Raw genomic sequence first — 16,526 nt, forward strand, 5'->3', positions numbered from 1 at the left:
GCCCTTAACCCGTTCTAATGCCAAAACCAGACAAACAAACTTTTTTGCATTTCAGAATTATAATATAAAGATACACTTGTCAATCAATCTCTGTACACAAACACATTGTTGTTGTTGGCAACCTTTTGTCTCGGGAGACAATGGAGTTGCGCATAAACTAATCCAGTCTGGTTTTTACATTTCATGTCCTCTCCAGTTTCCTCTCCAGTCTTGCGCAGGCTTGGGCTGGATTTAAGAAAATCCTGGGTATCCCAATCGTCAGGATTCCTCTCTCGACCTTGCTGATGTAGTCCAAAGGAGTGCAGAGCATTACGTTTGGCACCAGCTTGGTTGAGGGATCTGCTGGAAGAGTGTCGAGTCGAACACTAAACCGCCTAGGGGGCTCCACTCCAGATTTCTTTGAAGGTTGTCTCCTTTCCGTAACCCTGGATAGGGGCCCATACCGGGTACTGTCAGCTGATCCCGGGACTCGTGTCGGGCAGGGTCGTCACTCCCTGAAGTAGTCAAGAAAATCGCTACCCACTACACAAACACATATACACATATATTATTTACACACGTGTGCGGGCTTATCTAATGTTGATCGGCATCTGTATAGTTCAGTCTATGCTGGTATGTATATACCTATGTGTCATTGTGTGCGCACGTATGTAGGGACCATGATGTGTAAGCGTTTATCCACCTATGTATATATATTTCTTTATATTTCTTTATTGCCCACAAGGGGCTAAACATAGAGGCGACAAACAAAGAGAGACAAAAGGATTAAGTTGATTACATCGACCCCAGTGCGTAACTGGTACTTTATTTATCGACCCCGAAAGGATGAAAGGCAAAGTCGACCTCGGCGGAATTTGAACTCAGAACGTAACGGCAGACGAAACACGGCAACGCATTTCGCCCGGCGTGCTAACGTTTCTGCCAGCTCGCCGCCTTTGTGCACCTATGAATATAGGCGCGTGTCTGCGTGCTTTTGTATGTGTAAGTGAAAACTGTAGCTTAGATGTAGTTGCATGTCTATCGCTGGTTACCAACACAACAACAACAAAAACAACAACAACAACAATAACAACAACAACAATAACGACAACTACATCTTTCATATTTCGAAAACTCATTACCGGACGCCGCCAATCATTAAATTAATTTCATGGTGTGTGGTAATCTTCGTTCCGGAACGAATGTATCTTTTTAAATAGTCAGGCTAATCTGGCTTTGATTTTCTCACACTCAATTATATTACTAATGTACTTTATACCAGTTTAACTATGACCAATAGCTAGTTCAAAAGTAAACAGTAGCCATTTTTACACTTTAATAATACTTTGTACGTACTATACGATAGATTCGCTTGTTAATTGTTCAGTTGCTTATGCTCCGGTTTATGATGGTGTTGATGGTTGTGGTGGTGGTGTTGATGGTGATGGTATAATCTTTTCTACTCTAGGCACAAGGCCCGAAATTTTGGGGGACGGGGAGCCAGTCGATTAGGTCGACCCCAGTATGCAACTGGTACTTGCTTTGTCGACTCCGAAAGGATGAAAGGCAAAGTCAACCTCGGCGGAACTTGAACTCAGAATGTAGCGACAGCCGAAATACCTATTTCTATTTCTTTACTACCCACAAGGGGCTAAACAAAGAGGGGACAAACAAGGACAGACAAACGGATTAAGTCGATTATATCGACCCCAGTGCGTAACTGGTACTTATTTGATCGACCCCGAAAGGATGAAAGGCAAAGTCGACCTCGGCGGAAATTGAACTCAGAACGTAGCGGCAGACGAAATACGGCTACGCATTTCGCCCAGCGTGCTAACGTTTCTGCTAGATCGCCGCCTTCGATGATGGCATAATCGTTGTCATCAGTGACCTGTGTTGCTGGTCATACCTACACGCACACGCATAGACACGTGCGGGCGCAAGCACACACACATGTATGTATGTATGCATGTATGTATGTATGTATGTATGTACATATGTATGTATGTATGTATGTATGTATGTATAGTTAATCCAAACATGAACAAAGACAAGACACAACAACGTGAGGGCGTGGAACAAGTATAGAGTTATTGGACGCTCATGAAAGGAAAGAAAAAAAGGAGGATTTAACGTTTCGAGCAGAGCTCATCGTCAGAAATATAGAAAAGAAAAGTCCAAAGAAGGGAAGACGGAGAAAGAAAATCGCCAACGATACACACGCGGTCACATATTGAAATTGAACACACACACACACACACACACACACACACACACACACACACACATACATACATACATACATACATACATACATACATACATACATGCATACGTACACACATGTGGTTGGTAAGCAGGCTTCCTACCACACAGCCACGCCTGTGCCTGGAAGTTCATACACGCACACACACGCATGCATGCAATCACTTTAATAATAATAATGATGATAATAATAATAATAATAATAATAATAATAATAATAATAATTCGTTCGTTTATTGGCCACAAGGGCTAACAAAAATCAATTAAAACATAAAGGGACAAAACACAAGACGAAAGTTACAAAGGGTTTTGTCAGTTTGAAAAAGGTCCGTGTATAAAAGCAGGATAACAACGAAATATAAGTAACAATTAAAGCTCCCAATAGGGGGAGGCGCTTCGTGGAAAAACCCATAATAGCCACGGGAGCCTGGTCAAAAGTGGGGTTGATGATATGGATAACGACAGTGTGCAACTAGTGCAATTTTGTGTAATATAACAGAATTCCTAGCAGTTTCTCTCTCACTGTGTGTGTGATAGAAAGAGAGTGAGTGAGAGAGAGAGAGAGAGAGAGAGAGTATGCATATGTGCATGTGTGTGTATGTGAGTGTGTGTGTGTGTGTATGTGTGTATGTGTGTATGTGAGTGTGTGTGTGTGTGTGTGTGTGTATTTGTGTGTGCGCATCTGTGTGTTTGCGTGCATGTTTATATGCGTAACGACACAATGTCCCAACGTGTCGATATTTTAGCTGTCAGTCACACATACTGACACACAATGTCCATACACACGCAAACATAAAAATAACCCCGCTATCTTTCATGCTATATACCTAAATCAATAGATAATCTGTCAGTCGGGGAATTAGCTCAGATGGTAGAGCGCTCGCTTAGCATGTGAGAGGTACCGGGATCGATGCCCGGATTCTCCAATTGTACTTTTTTTATACTTTTTTTATACTTTTAGTATGTATTTCAATTTTTACCTAATTGGCTGGTGTGAGGTACCATGATGGTACCCTTGTAATCAAACATACGCTTCAGGCCTTTTATTTACGCATTTTATTCAACCGTGACCATGCATACGGAAGCATCATTTGGTCCCTATTATTTCAGTTTGATAGATAAAACTTGACCGTTCGATAAATAAAGAAAAATAAACGAATAACCAGACTACAATAGTAATAGTATCGACAAGGTACCCTAAAACCTATTTCTTTACTACCTACAAGGGGCTAAACACAGAGAGGACAAACAAGGACAGACAAACAGATTAAGTCGATTGTATCGACCACAGTGCGTAACTGGTACTTATTTTATCGACCTCGAAAGGATGAAAGGCAAAGTTGACCTCGGTGGAATTTGAACTCAGAATGTAGCGGCAGACGAAATATCTATTTCTATTTCTGTATTACCCACAAGGGGCTAAACATAGAAGGGACAAACAAGGACAGACATAGGTATTAAGTCGATTACATCGACCCCAGTGCGTAACTGGTACTTAATTTATCGACCCCGAAAGGATGAAAGGCAAAGTCGACCTCGGCGGAATGTCGACTCAGAACGTAACGGCAGACGAAATACCGCTAAGCATTTCGCCCGGCGTTCTAACGTTTCTGCCACCTCGCCGCCTAAAACCATTGAAGATTCTAGCATGGCCGAAGTCAAAGATCTGAAACCATTAGAATAATATATGTGACTGTTAGGATGTCTCACATCGGTACACTGTCAACTAAGGTACAGGAATTACAAAATCCTAAAATATAACTCTTTTTATACTTTCTCTCTTTTTACTTGTTTCGGTCGTTTGACTGCGGCCATGCTGGAGCACCGCCTTGTTAGTCGAGCAAATCGCCCCCAGGATTTATTCTTTGGAAGCCTAGTACTTATTCTATTGGGCTCTTTTGCCGAACCGCTAAGATACGGGGACGTAAACACACCGGCATCGGTTGTCAAGCGATGTTGAGGTGGGGGCGAACACAGACACACAAACACACATGCATATATACATACATATATACGACGGGCTTCCTTTAGTTTCCGTCTACCAAATCCACTCACAAGGCTTTGGTCGGCCCGAGGCTATAGTAGAAGGTGGAACTGAACCCGGAACCATGTGGTTCGTACGCAAGCTACTTACCACACAGCCACTCCTGCGCCTATATTCATCAAAATTAAAGCATATAGAGGAGAATCCATGAAACGATCCCGATATCTCTTGTATACTAAGCGATCAGTCTACCATCTGAGGCAATTCCCCTCACGTGGCTCTGATTTTTAAGTAATATATATATATTACTGAAGTCATTATGTTTGTTTGTGTGGAGGCGCAATGGCCCAGTGATTAGGGCAGCGAACTCGCGATCGTAGGATCGCGGTTTCGATTCCCAGTCCGGACGTTGTGAGTGTTTATTGAGCGAAAACACCTAAAGCTCCACGAGGCTCCGACAGGGATGGTGGTGATCCCTGCTGTACTCTTTCACCACAACTTTCTCTCACTCTTACTTCCTGTTTCTGTTGTACCTGTATTTCAAAGGGCCGGCCTTGTCAGTCTCTGTGTCACGCTGAATATCCCCGAGAACTACGTTAAGGGTACACGTGTCTGTGGAGTGCTCAGCCACTTGCACGTTAATTTCACGAGCAGGCTGTTCCGTTGATTCGGATCAACCGGAACCCTCGTCGTCGTAACCGACGGAGTGCTTCCTTCCATGTTTGTTTGTAGAACAGAATTCCAAAATAGACCGTTATGCTTGGAATTGGAGAATCCGGGTATCGATCCCAGCACCTCTGGCATACTAAGCAAGCGCTCTACCATCTTAGATAATTCCCCTTACAAGTAACAATTGCTTAATTAATAGCCAATAAAAGAATGTGTGTGACATTTTAGGCTAGAGATGGACAAGTTGTTTACGATGATCATTGTAAATCCGTACAAGTACAAGTTGGTTACGATGGTCGTTGTAAATCGACATGATAAAAGGCAAAGTTGACCTCGCTTCTATTCGATGAATGTAAAGAGCCGGTAGGAATATCGTCAAACATTTTACAACATTCTAGATGCAGTACCAGGCAGTAGCTCTCATGGCTTCTGATCATAACTAATTGGAAGTGTTATCATGTACATTGTTTTGTCTTGGTGTAAAAGACATTCTGCTCAGTTTTGCTTGACCATAACCAGTTGAGCATGACCTTAACAGATTTGCTTGGCCTTAACCAGTTGAGCATGACCTTAACAGATTTGCTTGGCCTTAACCAGTTGAGCATGACCTTAACAGATTTGCTTGGCCTTAACCAGTTGAGCATGTTTCTTGGTGGTTGATGATCATGAGCAGGAGAAGTGTGTGGGGGTAGGAGGAGCGTCATAGCCACCCTTATGTTGAGAGCAGTTCTTTGGGGGTTTGAATAATTCACCTCTGAAAACATGGGTATTTCGTTCAATCTTTATTCAGGCATGTGCTGCTCGATCTGAAGAAAGTTCTAACTGGGCCCGTCTGCAAGGTTATGCTCTGTTTATCTTGATATGCGATCACCATGTCGCGCATATATGGCTGTGATTCATGTACCTGGTGTACCCTTACCAGACAGGTAGTCATGGCGAGTATATTGGGCTTCGTATATTTTACCCAAATAATCTTTCATAAGCTTCAGTTCTTTTATTGATTTCCTTTATTCAGCCCCTTTAAAAGGCGGTAGAGTAGTGAGGGGGGGGGCTCATTTGGTCCCTGTTATTTCAGTTCGATAGTTAAGACTTCACCATTCGATGAATAAATAGAATAAAATAATCACTTCTATTATAGGCACAAGGCCTGAAATTTGAGGGCGGAGGTAGGTAGTCGATTACATCGACCCCGAAAGAATGAAAGGTAAAGTCGACCTCGACAGAATTTGAACTCAGAACGTAGCGACTGTTGAAATACGGCTAAGCATTTGGCCCGGCATGCTAACAATTCAGCCAGCTCGCCGCCTTTAAGTGGAATGAAATAATTCTTTCTACTTTAGGCATAAGGCCTGAAATTTGGTGGGAGGGGATAGTCGATTACATCGACCTCCAGTACTCAACTGGTACTTAATTTATCGACCCCTAAAGGATGAAAGGCAAAGTCGACCTCGGCGGAATTTGAACTAAGAATAAAATAATAACCAGACTGCAATAGTAATGTCATCGACACAGCCTAAAACTATTGAAGACTCCAAGATGGACGAGGCCAATGGTCTGGAACTAATAAAATAGAATATAACACTATTAGGATGTCTCACATGGGACGGGCAAGAATAGCAGAATACAAGAATAACAGAATTCTAAAACATAAATACTCTTTAAAATTGTAATATATATATTGTGCGGGAATCGATCTCGGTATCTCCCGCATGCTAGGTGAGCGAGCCACGATCTGAGATAATTTCTTACTCATGAAAGTAATGTAATATATAATTAAAGACAATAATGCTTGTCTGGATATGTTGTTTTTTTGTTGATTTTTTGGGGGTTTTTTTGCCTGCGTGCGTGTAGATATAATTAATGAAAACCTCAATACAATAAGTAATTGGGTGAATTTGACGGCATAAAACCAGTGAAGACGTTGCTCTAGCATGGTCGTAATCGAATGGTTGAGAGCAATGAAAGAACATGAGTTTTTATGTAATAATTATACATAAGGATAAAAAAATAAATAAAATGTAACACTTGGAGAATCCGGGTATCGATCCCGGTATCTCTCGCTTGCCAAGCCCGTATGATGATGAACCACGTGGGCCACTTCGTGGGACATAATGATGATATACAAAAGAAGTATAATGCATATCACTAAAATATTATCACGTGGAGAATCCGGGCATCGATCCCGGTACCTCTCGCATGCTAAGCGAGCGCTCTACCATCTGAGCTAATTCCCCTCACAGCGAAAGATGCTTTATTTAACGTATATATTATAAATGACATTATGATTGGGTGTGTTCATGGCAGTGGGGGGACGAGTCGGTGTGCCTGACTGTTATCATCTGCGTGGGCGTGCGTTCGGTTTACATGCACTCCGCACACAGCGCTGCAGAAGAGGCTTCGGTAGGGTGGTGTTGTGACACTTAGATTTGAAGGCATTCTTTCGATATAGCTCGACAAGGTCATGACATTTCACTTCGGGTAGTTCCGTGGGTTGTGGAGTATAGATATAACGAAATTATGCCAGCCAATGTCTCATTTTAAACTCAAAGAAAAAAAGCCTTGCATATTTGGGTATTACTTAAGAAGAGTGGTTCCGGTGCGCGCACTCGCGTACTCGCTCATCCGCGCTAGCTAGTCGTGACTAGTCAATCCTTAATTTGTGTTTTTGTTTTATTTACTTTCTTTAAAAAAAATTATTTACTTTGTGTTTTTGTGGGTTTTTTTATCATTATTACTTGTTTCAGTCATTTGACTGCGGCCATGCTGGAGCACCGCCTTTAGTCGAGCAAATCGACCCCAGGACTTATTCTTTGGTCGGCCCGAGGCTATAGTAGGAGACACATGCCCAAGGTGTCACGCAGTGGGACTGAACCCAGAACCATGTGGTTGGTAAGCAAGCTACTTAGCACACAGCCACTCCTACGCATATTTACTGTTTTATTTACTTTGTTTTTTAAAAAATTATTTACTTTGTGTAAAAAAATTATTTATTTTGTGTTTTATTTACTTTGCTAGGTTGTCGTTGTAGGATTGACTAGTCACGACTAGCTAGCGCGAGTGCGCGAGTACGCGAGTGCGCGCACCGGGACCACTCTTCTTAAGTAGTACCGCATATTTGTTCTTACCTGTTTCATGTGTGTATGTAAAATCCGCAAATTTCCAAGCGGAAAACAGAATCGAACTGTCATTTGCTTCCACGGAAATACCCGAAATGAAGTGTTTTGATTTTGTCGAGTTATACCGAAAGAATGCCGTTTCGAAAGTAAAATTACAATTCCTTAACGATTAATAAAATTAAACGTCGCTTGATTGGAGTATCGTGGATGCATGGAAGACAAATCCTTAAATCCTTAAAAATGTTTTAGCACGAAAGCCGCGGCCATGCTGGGGCACCAAGAAAATATTATATACTCAGGCCTATTCCCCATTTTTTTTAGGATCGGGTAGCCACAACAAAACACATACCTGGCATTCCATTTATTCCCCAGCTCAAAGAGGCGAGCCCCATCCTATGCTCGGGTCAAGGCATAGAACGCAACCTCCCAGTATCAACAGCGAGTCCCGACAACATATGCTGGTTTACCCCCGCTGCATTATGCTGGTTCCGTAACCCTTTGAGCGACATCAAAATTCACTCAAAATCAGAAATATTAAATTTCTAAATATCTCATAGAGATATGTACGGTGGTGGGGCGATAGAATGGTTGTATACTGTCAACTTAACGTGACAGTCCCGTAAAGGGAATTACATCTCCGCTGTTTAGCCCTAGGAAGCATCGACGCTTCCTGTCGGCCATGACACAAAAATATAAAAAAATATAAAAATATAAAAAAATATATAGGCGCAGGAGTGGCTGTGTGGTAAGTAGCTTGCTAACCAACCACATGGTTCCGGGTTCAGTCCCACTGCGTGGCATCTTGGGCGAGTGTCTTCTGCTATAGCCCCGGGCCGACCAATGCCTTGTGAGTGGATTTGGTAGACGGAAACTGAAAGAAGCCTGTCGTATATATGTATATATATATAAGTGTTTGTGTGTCTGTGTTTGTCTCCCTAGCATTGCTTGACAACCGATGCTGGTGTGTTTACGTCCCCGTCACTTAGCGGTTCGGCAAAAGAGACCGATAGAATAAGTACTGGGCTTACAAAGTATAAGTCCCGGGGTTGATTTGCTCGACTAAAAGGCGGTGGTCCAGCATGGCCGCAGTCAAATGACTGAAACAAGCAAAAGAGTAAAAAAAAAAAAAAGTATATAAGGACACAGGAAATGTGTCAAAGCCGACAGGAAGCGTCGATGCTTCCTAGGGCTAAACAGCGGTGGTGTAATTCCCTTTACGGGACTGTCACGTTAAGTTGACAGTATACAACCGCTCAAAATTCACTCATCCATCCACAAACACTCTCCACGCTTTCCTATCATTTAGAAACTCTCTTGCCTCTCTCTCTCTCCAACACCTCTAACTACCAAAGCTTTCCTCACTCCATCCATCCACACAAACCGTTGTCTGCCTCTGGTTCTACTGCCTACCTCTTCTACCTTCATCACCCTCTTTACCATCCGCTCCTCATCCATCCTTTCCATGAGGCCAAACCAACTCAGCATTCGTCAATCCATTTTGGTTGTTAGTTTTTCTCTCCTTCCTGAGACAAGGAAATGTATGCTATAGAATTGAGTACAGGGGTCGATGTATTCGATTTAGTACATCGCCTGAAATTCCTGGCCTTGTACCAGAATTTGAAACTATGATTAAAGGCATAAAGGCAGCGTGCTGGCAGAAACGCTAGTACGCCGGGCGAAATGCTTGGCAGTATTTCGTCTATCTTTATGTTCTGAGTTCAAATTCCGCCCAGGTCAGCTTTGCCTTTCATTTTTTCGGGGTCGATAAATTAAGTACCAGTTGCGTACTGAGGTTGATCTAATCGCCTGGCTCCACTCGCAAAATTTCGGGCTTTGTACTTAGAGTAAAAAGAATAGTTAACACACCGGACTAAACGCTGCTAAGCATTTCGTCCGGCTACGTTCTGAGTTCAAATTCCGCCGAAATCGACTTTTCCTTTCGGAGTCGATATATTAAGTACCAGTTGCGTACTGAGGTCGATATAATCGACTGGCCCCCTCTCCCAAGGTGCCACGCAGTGAGAATGAACCCGTAACCATGTGGTTGGTAAGCAAGCTACTTACCACACAGCCACTCCTGCGCCTATTATCAAAAGTAACCCCCTACCCTTTTTTCTTTTTGTACTTCAATACTGTGTGATTTGAGGGTGATTTGGCTACTAATTCTAGCAAACTCAGTGGCCACGGAGAGGCTTTACTTCTAGTCTCGTTCAGTTTATGTTGATTGGTGGACAAAGATTGCTTTAATAAATGAAAAGCCAGTTCAGCTTCTGCAGTCCATTGAGGGATCAGGTGACCATCTTTGTCACCCACCCACACATCATTGACCAATAGTATACGAGGAAAAGGCGTAGAATGGGCGGGGTTTAGAATGAGGCGGTGATAGAGTAAAAAAAACGTTGGTGGTGGGAGAGTGAAAGCTAAATAAACCCAGCATGGAGAATAGAGAAGAGGGAGTAGAGAAAGAGGGAGTTGGAAATAGAGAGGTAGCGTAAGAGAAAGAGAGAGAGAGAGAGAGAGAGATAGAGAGAGAGGGAGAGATAGAATGAGAGAAAGAGTGGGGGGAGAGAGAAGGTGAAAGACGAGGTTAAGAGAAATTCTTGCATTTTTTTCTTTTATTCTTTTATTCTCTCACTTGCTTTAGCTATTTGAATGCGGCCATGCTGGAGCACTGCCTTGTACTTATTCTGTCGGTCTCTTTTGCCGAACCGCTAAGTTACAGGGTTGTAAACACACCACCATCGATTGACAAGCGGTGATGGAGTGACAAACAGACATAAAAGCCCCCCCCCATATGTGTGTGTATATATATATTTATATTTATATATATATACGTATATACATATATACGTCGGGCTTCTTTCAGTTTCCGTCTACCAAATCCACTCACAAGGCTTGGGTCGGACCGAGGCTATAGTAGAAGACACTTGCCCAAGGTGCCACGCAGTGGGAATGAACCCGGAACCATGTGGTTGGTAAGCAAGCTACTTACTATACACCCACTCCTGCGCCTACAAAACATCGAGGCAAATATATACGCAGATACAGACACACGCACTCACACACAGACATACACACACACACAAGTAGCTTGCTTACCAACCACATGGTTTCGGGTTCAGTCCCACTTGGGGCAAGTGTCTTCTACTATAGCCTCAGGCCGACCAAGGCCTTGTGAGTGGAATTGCTAGACGGAAACTGAAAGAAGCCCGTCGTGTATATACATACGTACATATGTTTGTGTGTGTGTGTGTGTGTGTGTGTGTGTGTGCGTGCGTGTGTGCGTGTGTGTTTGTGTGTCTGTGCTTGTCCCCCCCAACGTCGCTTGACAACCGCTGCTGGTGTGTTTACGTCCTCGTAACTTAGCGGTTCGGCAAAAGAGATCCTATAGAATAAGTACTAGGCTTACAAAGAATAAGTCCTGGCGTCGATTTACTAAACTAAAAGGCGGTGTTCCAGTATGGCAGCAGTCAAATGACTGAAACAATTAAAAGAGTAAAAGAGAAAGTAAGTTTATCATTTGATTATATATGAGCAATGTGTAGATATATGCATGAGAATATATACATAAAACAAAACATACAAATCTGCACATATACATACATACATACATACATACATACATACATACATACATACATACATATACATATCCTGTTGTTGATGTTGAAATTCCAAAGAAGGTTCCTTGGATCTAGTTTAGAAACCGATTCTTTCTCAATTGGTTAGAGATCTACAAATAAACTGAGTAATGACAACCATACATACATACGTGGTCTGATCAATAAGTATCCGGACTGTTGCCATAGTAACGAAGCTAAATCTACGCACATTCCTTCCAAGCACTGCTGTATACAGCGGAAGTGAGCTAGAATGTTAAAACTTAGTGCACATGCACAGAAAAGTTCACGGACAATCTGTGCCAAGCGGCTTCACTTTTCATGCTTTGGCTTCGTTACTATGCCGACAGTTCAGATAATTTTTGAACAGACTTCGTATACACTCACACAGGCGCGCGCGCATGCACTCTTTTACTTGTTTCGGTCATTTGACTGCGGCCATGCTGTAGCACTGCCTTTTGTTGAACAAATCGACCCCAGGGCTTATTCATTGTAAGCCTAGTACTTATTTTATCGATACATCTTGCCGAACCACTAAGTTACGAGGACGTAAACACACCCACAACCGTTATCAAGCAACGTTGGCGGGACTGACTCAGTCACACAAACATATATATATATATATAAGACGGGCTTCTTTCAGTTTCCGTCTCCCAAATCCACTCACAACTCGCATATATATATATATATATATATATATATATATATATATATATATATATACACACACACACACACACACACATACGAAGGTTTCTTTAATTTCAGTCGGCCAAATCCATTCACAAGGCATTGGTCGGTCTGGGGCTATAGTAGAAGACACTTGACCAAGGTATGCCAAACAATGGAACTGAACTCAAAACCATCTGGCTGGGAAACAAACGTCTGAACACACAACCATGCCTGCACCAATATTCTTCATTACTTTCGAAATTAATTAATTAAAACAAAAAACACTAACGAAAGGGTTACATTGACGTCCTATCAAATCCCGTCATTGTTGAAAATCTTTTTAGCATTACACCAATGTGGGACACCATCATTAATTACGATTACTCTTTTGATGTTTTGCTGATTTCAGTGATTCGACCGTGACCAAGCGGCAGCATCATTCGCAGTGCTGTTAGGCGACCGTATTGATCCCATTATTTACATCGTGGTCATCGTCGACATGCACCATAATCTTTTCCAGCTTGCTATAGTGATGACACTATAGCAAAAACCTTCCTGTTTAAGCGAGGGTTCTCCCATCGGATGAAGTTATAGATTTAGGTCTTTCTGACTTTCTCATAGGATTTTCTTGGCAGAGATATTGGGGCTGTTTGCTACTGCCTTCACCGACTGGATGGCCGTTATCCCACAAAGAGCTCATCCATAGCATCAGTAGGTCCTGTTTCTAGTCTTGCTGGGTTTCCAGGCACCTCCCGGCTCATGAGTAGCGGTATTTCGTCTGTCTTTACGTTCTGAGTTCAAATTCCACCGGGCTCCATTCCGCCTTTCATCCTTTCGGGGTCGATAAATTAAGTACCAGTTGTGTACTGGGGGCGATCTAATCAACTGGCCCCCTTCCCCAAAACTTCGGGGCTTGTGCCTAGAGTAGAAAAGAATATTTAAAGGCGGAGGGAGCCGGTTCGATCGCCGAACAGGTAATACTGGTTACCTGTAGTACCAGGTGTCATCAGTATATAATCTGCTTGGCAGTTAAAAATTGGTCATTCAATAAGTTTTGAACGATATTCTTTTCTACTCAAGGAACAAGGCCCGAAATTTTGGGTGGGGGGAGAGCCAGTCGATTAGATCCACCTCAATACGCAACTGTTACTTAATTTATCAACCCCGAAAGGATGAAAGGCAAAATCGACCTCGGCAGAATTTAAACTCAAAACGTAGTGCCAGACGAAATACTGCTAAGCATTTCGCTCGGCGAGCTAACGATTCTGTCAGCTGGCCGCCTTTAAATATTCTTTTCTCCTCTAGGTACAAGGCCCGAAGTTTTGGGGAAGGGGGCCAGTCGATTAGATCGACCCCAGTATGCAACTGGTACTTAATTTATTGGCACCGAAAGGATGAAAGGCGGAATGTAGCTCGGGGGGGATTTGAACTCAGAACATAAAGACAGACGAAATACCGCTAAGTATTTCGCCCGGGGTGCTAACGTTTCTGCCAGCCTCAAGTATTGGACGATATTGCATACCAAACTGGGTAGGTAGTGTAAATCTAGTGTAGACAATGCTCCAACATGGCCACAGTTGAATGACTGGAAACAATAAATCAACATAAGTGACCATTATCATAGTGTTAACTCACATAAGAACTATGAATAGAAAGATATGAAACAGAATGCTAAAATGTTGCTAAGCACACAAAAGGTTGGAGAATCCGGGCATCGATCCCGGTACCTCTCACATGCTAAGCGAGCGCTCTACCATCTGAGCTAATTCCCCTCACATCACTATTCGATTCTTTTTAACTAATAACCAATAAATGAACTTGATTTTCAAAGCATATGATAATTTCTTCAACGATGTGCACAACACCTGAGATTTCGGGGAAGAATCGATGACATCGACCATAGTCTTCGACTGGTGCTTATTTTATCGACATCAAATGATGGAATGCTAAGTCGACCTTGGAAGATTTTGAACTCAAAACATAAAGCCAGACAAATACCTATTTCTTTACTACCCACAAGGGGCTAAACACAGAGAGGACAAACAAGGACAGACAAACGGATTAAGTCGATTATATCGACCCCAGTGCGTAACTGGTACTTATTTAATCGACCCCGAAAGGATGAAAGGCAAAGTCGACCTCGGCGGAATTTGAACTCAGAATGTAACTGCAGACGAAATACGGCTACGCATATCGCCCGGCGTGCTAACGAGCCTGCCAGCTCGCCGCAACGCATTTCGTCTGACGGTCTCACGATTCTGCCAACTCACCGCCTTTTATTTAGTTTTAGTTGTATTTTTCTTGTTTTTTTTTTAACTATATATTAACGATGCTATCGTACATAGATAAGAGCGATAAAACAATTCTAAAATACAACCTCGCGATAAAATTATGACTTGGAGAAACCAAGCTTCGATCTCGGTATCACGTGCATGCTAAATGAGCGTTCCACCATCAAAGCAAATTCCCTCTCCCTCTTTTGCGTTATCATTAATAACTAATATTTTTTTTCCTTTCTCTCCCTTTATATATATGTGACTGCGTGTGTATCGTTGGCGATTTTCTTCCTCTGTCTTCTCTTCCTTGGATCTTTCCTTTTCCTACGTTTCTGATGAAGAGCTCCACTCGAAACGTTAAATCCTTCTTCTTTCTTTCCTTTCTTAACACTATACTTGTTCCACGTCCTCGCGTTGTTGTGTTTTCTCTTTGTGCTTTCATGTTTGGATTAACTATACATACATACATACATACATATATATATATATATATATATATATATATACAAATTGAGATAGGGGTTGTAAATGCAACCCTCCATGGGATAACATATATCCAATATACTGCTAGTGAAGTACCCAACAAAGTTAATACATAAATGTTAAGGATTGCGATGCAATCAATTCATTTACCGTATTATATAGGCAAAGGTAAAATGATTTACCACAAATTACTAATACAAGATAAGAAAATGGAGAAATACATCTAAATCAAATATCAATTATCAGATAATACTCAATCACATACTTTATTAAACTACCACATAAGAGACTGTTGGGTTAAACATAAAAAAGCAGAACAAATCAGTGTACAGAAAGGAACCCTACAGTCTCTTATGTGGTAGTTTAATAAAGTATGTGATTGAGTACTATCTGATAATTGATATTTGATTTAGATGTATTTCTCCATTTTCTTATCTTGTATATATATATATATATATATATATATATATATATATATATATATATATATTTGCTTCTTTGTATTTAAACGTTGTAATTTGTAAAAATGAAGATATTTTCAGACATAAAAGAATGTGTATAACTTCTTAGGACGCAACTATGATATACATAAGTAGAATGACAACAAAATTTTAAAACAACAAATACAAAAATTTTCAAAGTATGGAGAATCCGGGCATCGATCCCGGTACCTCCCGCATGCTAAGCGAGCGCTCTACCATCTGAGCTAATTCCCCTGAAATATGGCTCGGTATTTAATTATTAACATGAGTGTAGGAGTGGCTGTGCGTTATGTAGCTTGCTTAACAACCACAAGGTTCCTGGTTCAGTCCTACTGCGTGACACCCTGGTCCGACCAAAGCCTTGTGAGTGGATTTGGTAGGCGGAAATTGAAAGAAGCCCATCGTATATATATATATGTGTGTGTGTGTGTGTGTGCATATGTGTGTATCTCTATGTTTCTCCCCCACCATCGCTTGACAACCGATTTTGGTGTGTATACGCCCCCGTAACATTAGCGATTCGGCTAAAGATACCAATAGAATAAGTACTAGGCTTACAAAGAATAAGTCCTGGAGTCGATTTGCTCGACTGAAGGTGGTGCTCCAGCATGGCCGCAGTCAAATGACTGAAGCAAGTAAAAGAATTTAAAAATATTTAATACAATGTGTGTGACCATTTACGACAGTCACGGGCAACTTGCGGCAGTTTCTGAATGGCACCTGTTTTCTAGGGTTGCGACCATCCTGGTGGTAAGTCATATTTCATGCGGCCCGCTTCACGAAAAATGTAGTTCATACCTGATTTACGATAAAACGCTGATATGTATTTGTAGAAACGATAACAGAATTCCAAAACAAAAACTCACTAAAAAGCTAAGAGTTGGAGAATCCGGGCATCGATCCCGGTACCTCTCGCATGCTAAGCGAGCGCTCTACCATCTGAGCTAATTCCCCTGACGCTTGGCTCAGCATTTAATTAT

The 16,526-nt window shown here is 41.9% G+C and overlaps 5 non-coding genes across 5 annotated transcripts; 1 reads left to right on the forward strand and 4 right to left on the reverse strand.

Moving 5' to 3' along the window:
* The first annotated feature begins 3,097 nt into the window (after nt 1–3,097).
* On the forward strand, nt 3,098–3,170 carry Trnaa-agc. Its single transcript has one exon. It is a non-coding gene; the product is annotated as a tRNA-Ala (tRNA).
* A 3,888-nt stretch (nt 3,171–7,058) lies between these two features.
* On the reverse strand, nt 7,059–7,131 carry Trnaa-agc. Its single transcript has one exon. It is a non-coding gene; the product is annotated as a tRNA-Ala (tRNA).
* Nucleotides 7,132–14,004: 6,873 nt separating this feature from the next.
* On the reverse strand, nt 14,005–14,077 carry Trnaa-agc. The gene has a single exon. It is a non-coding gene; the product is annotated as a tRNA-Ala (tRNA).
* Nucleotides 14,078–15,707: 1,630 nt separating this feature from the next.
* Nucleotides 15,708–15,780, reverse strand: Trnaa-agc. Its single transcript has one exon. It is a non-coding gene; the product is annotated as a tRNA-Ala (tRNA).
* A 647-nt stretch (nt 15,781–16,427) lies between these two features.
* On the reverse strand, nt 16,428–16,500 carry Trnaa-agc. The gene has a single exon. It is a non-coding gene; the product is annotated as a tRNA-Ala (tRNA).
* Between the last annotated feature and the right edge of the window lie 26 nt (nt 16,501–16,526).

Source organism: Octopus sinensis, unplaced genomic scaffold (genome assembly GCF_006345805.1).
Source record: "Octopus sinensis unplaced genomic scaffold, ASM634580v1 Contig12203, whole genome shotgun sequence".
Classification (NCBI taxonomy): domain Eukaryota; kingdom Metazoa; phylum Mollusca; class Cephalopoda; order Octopoda; family Octopodidae; genus Octopus; species Octopus sinensis.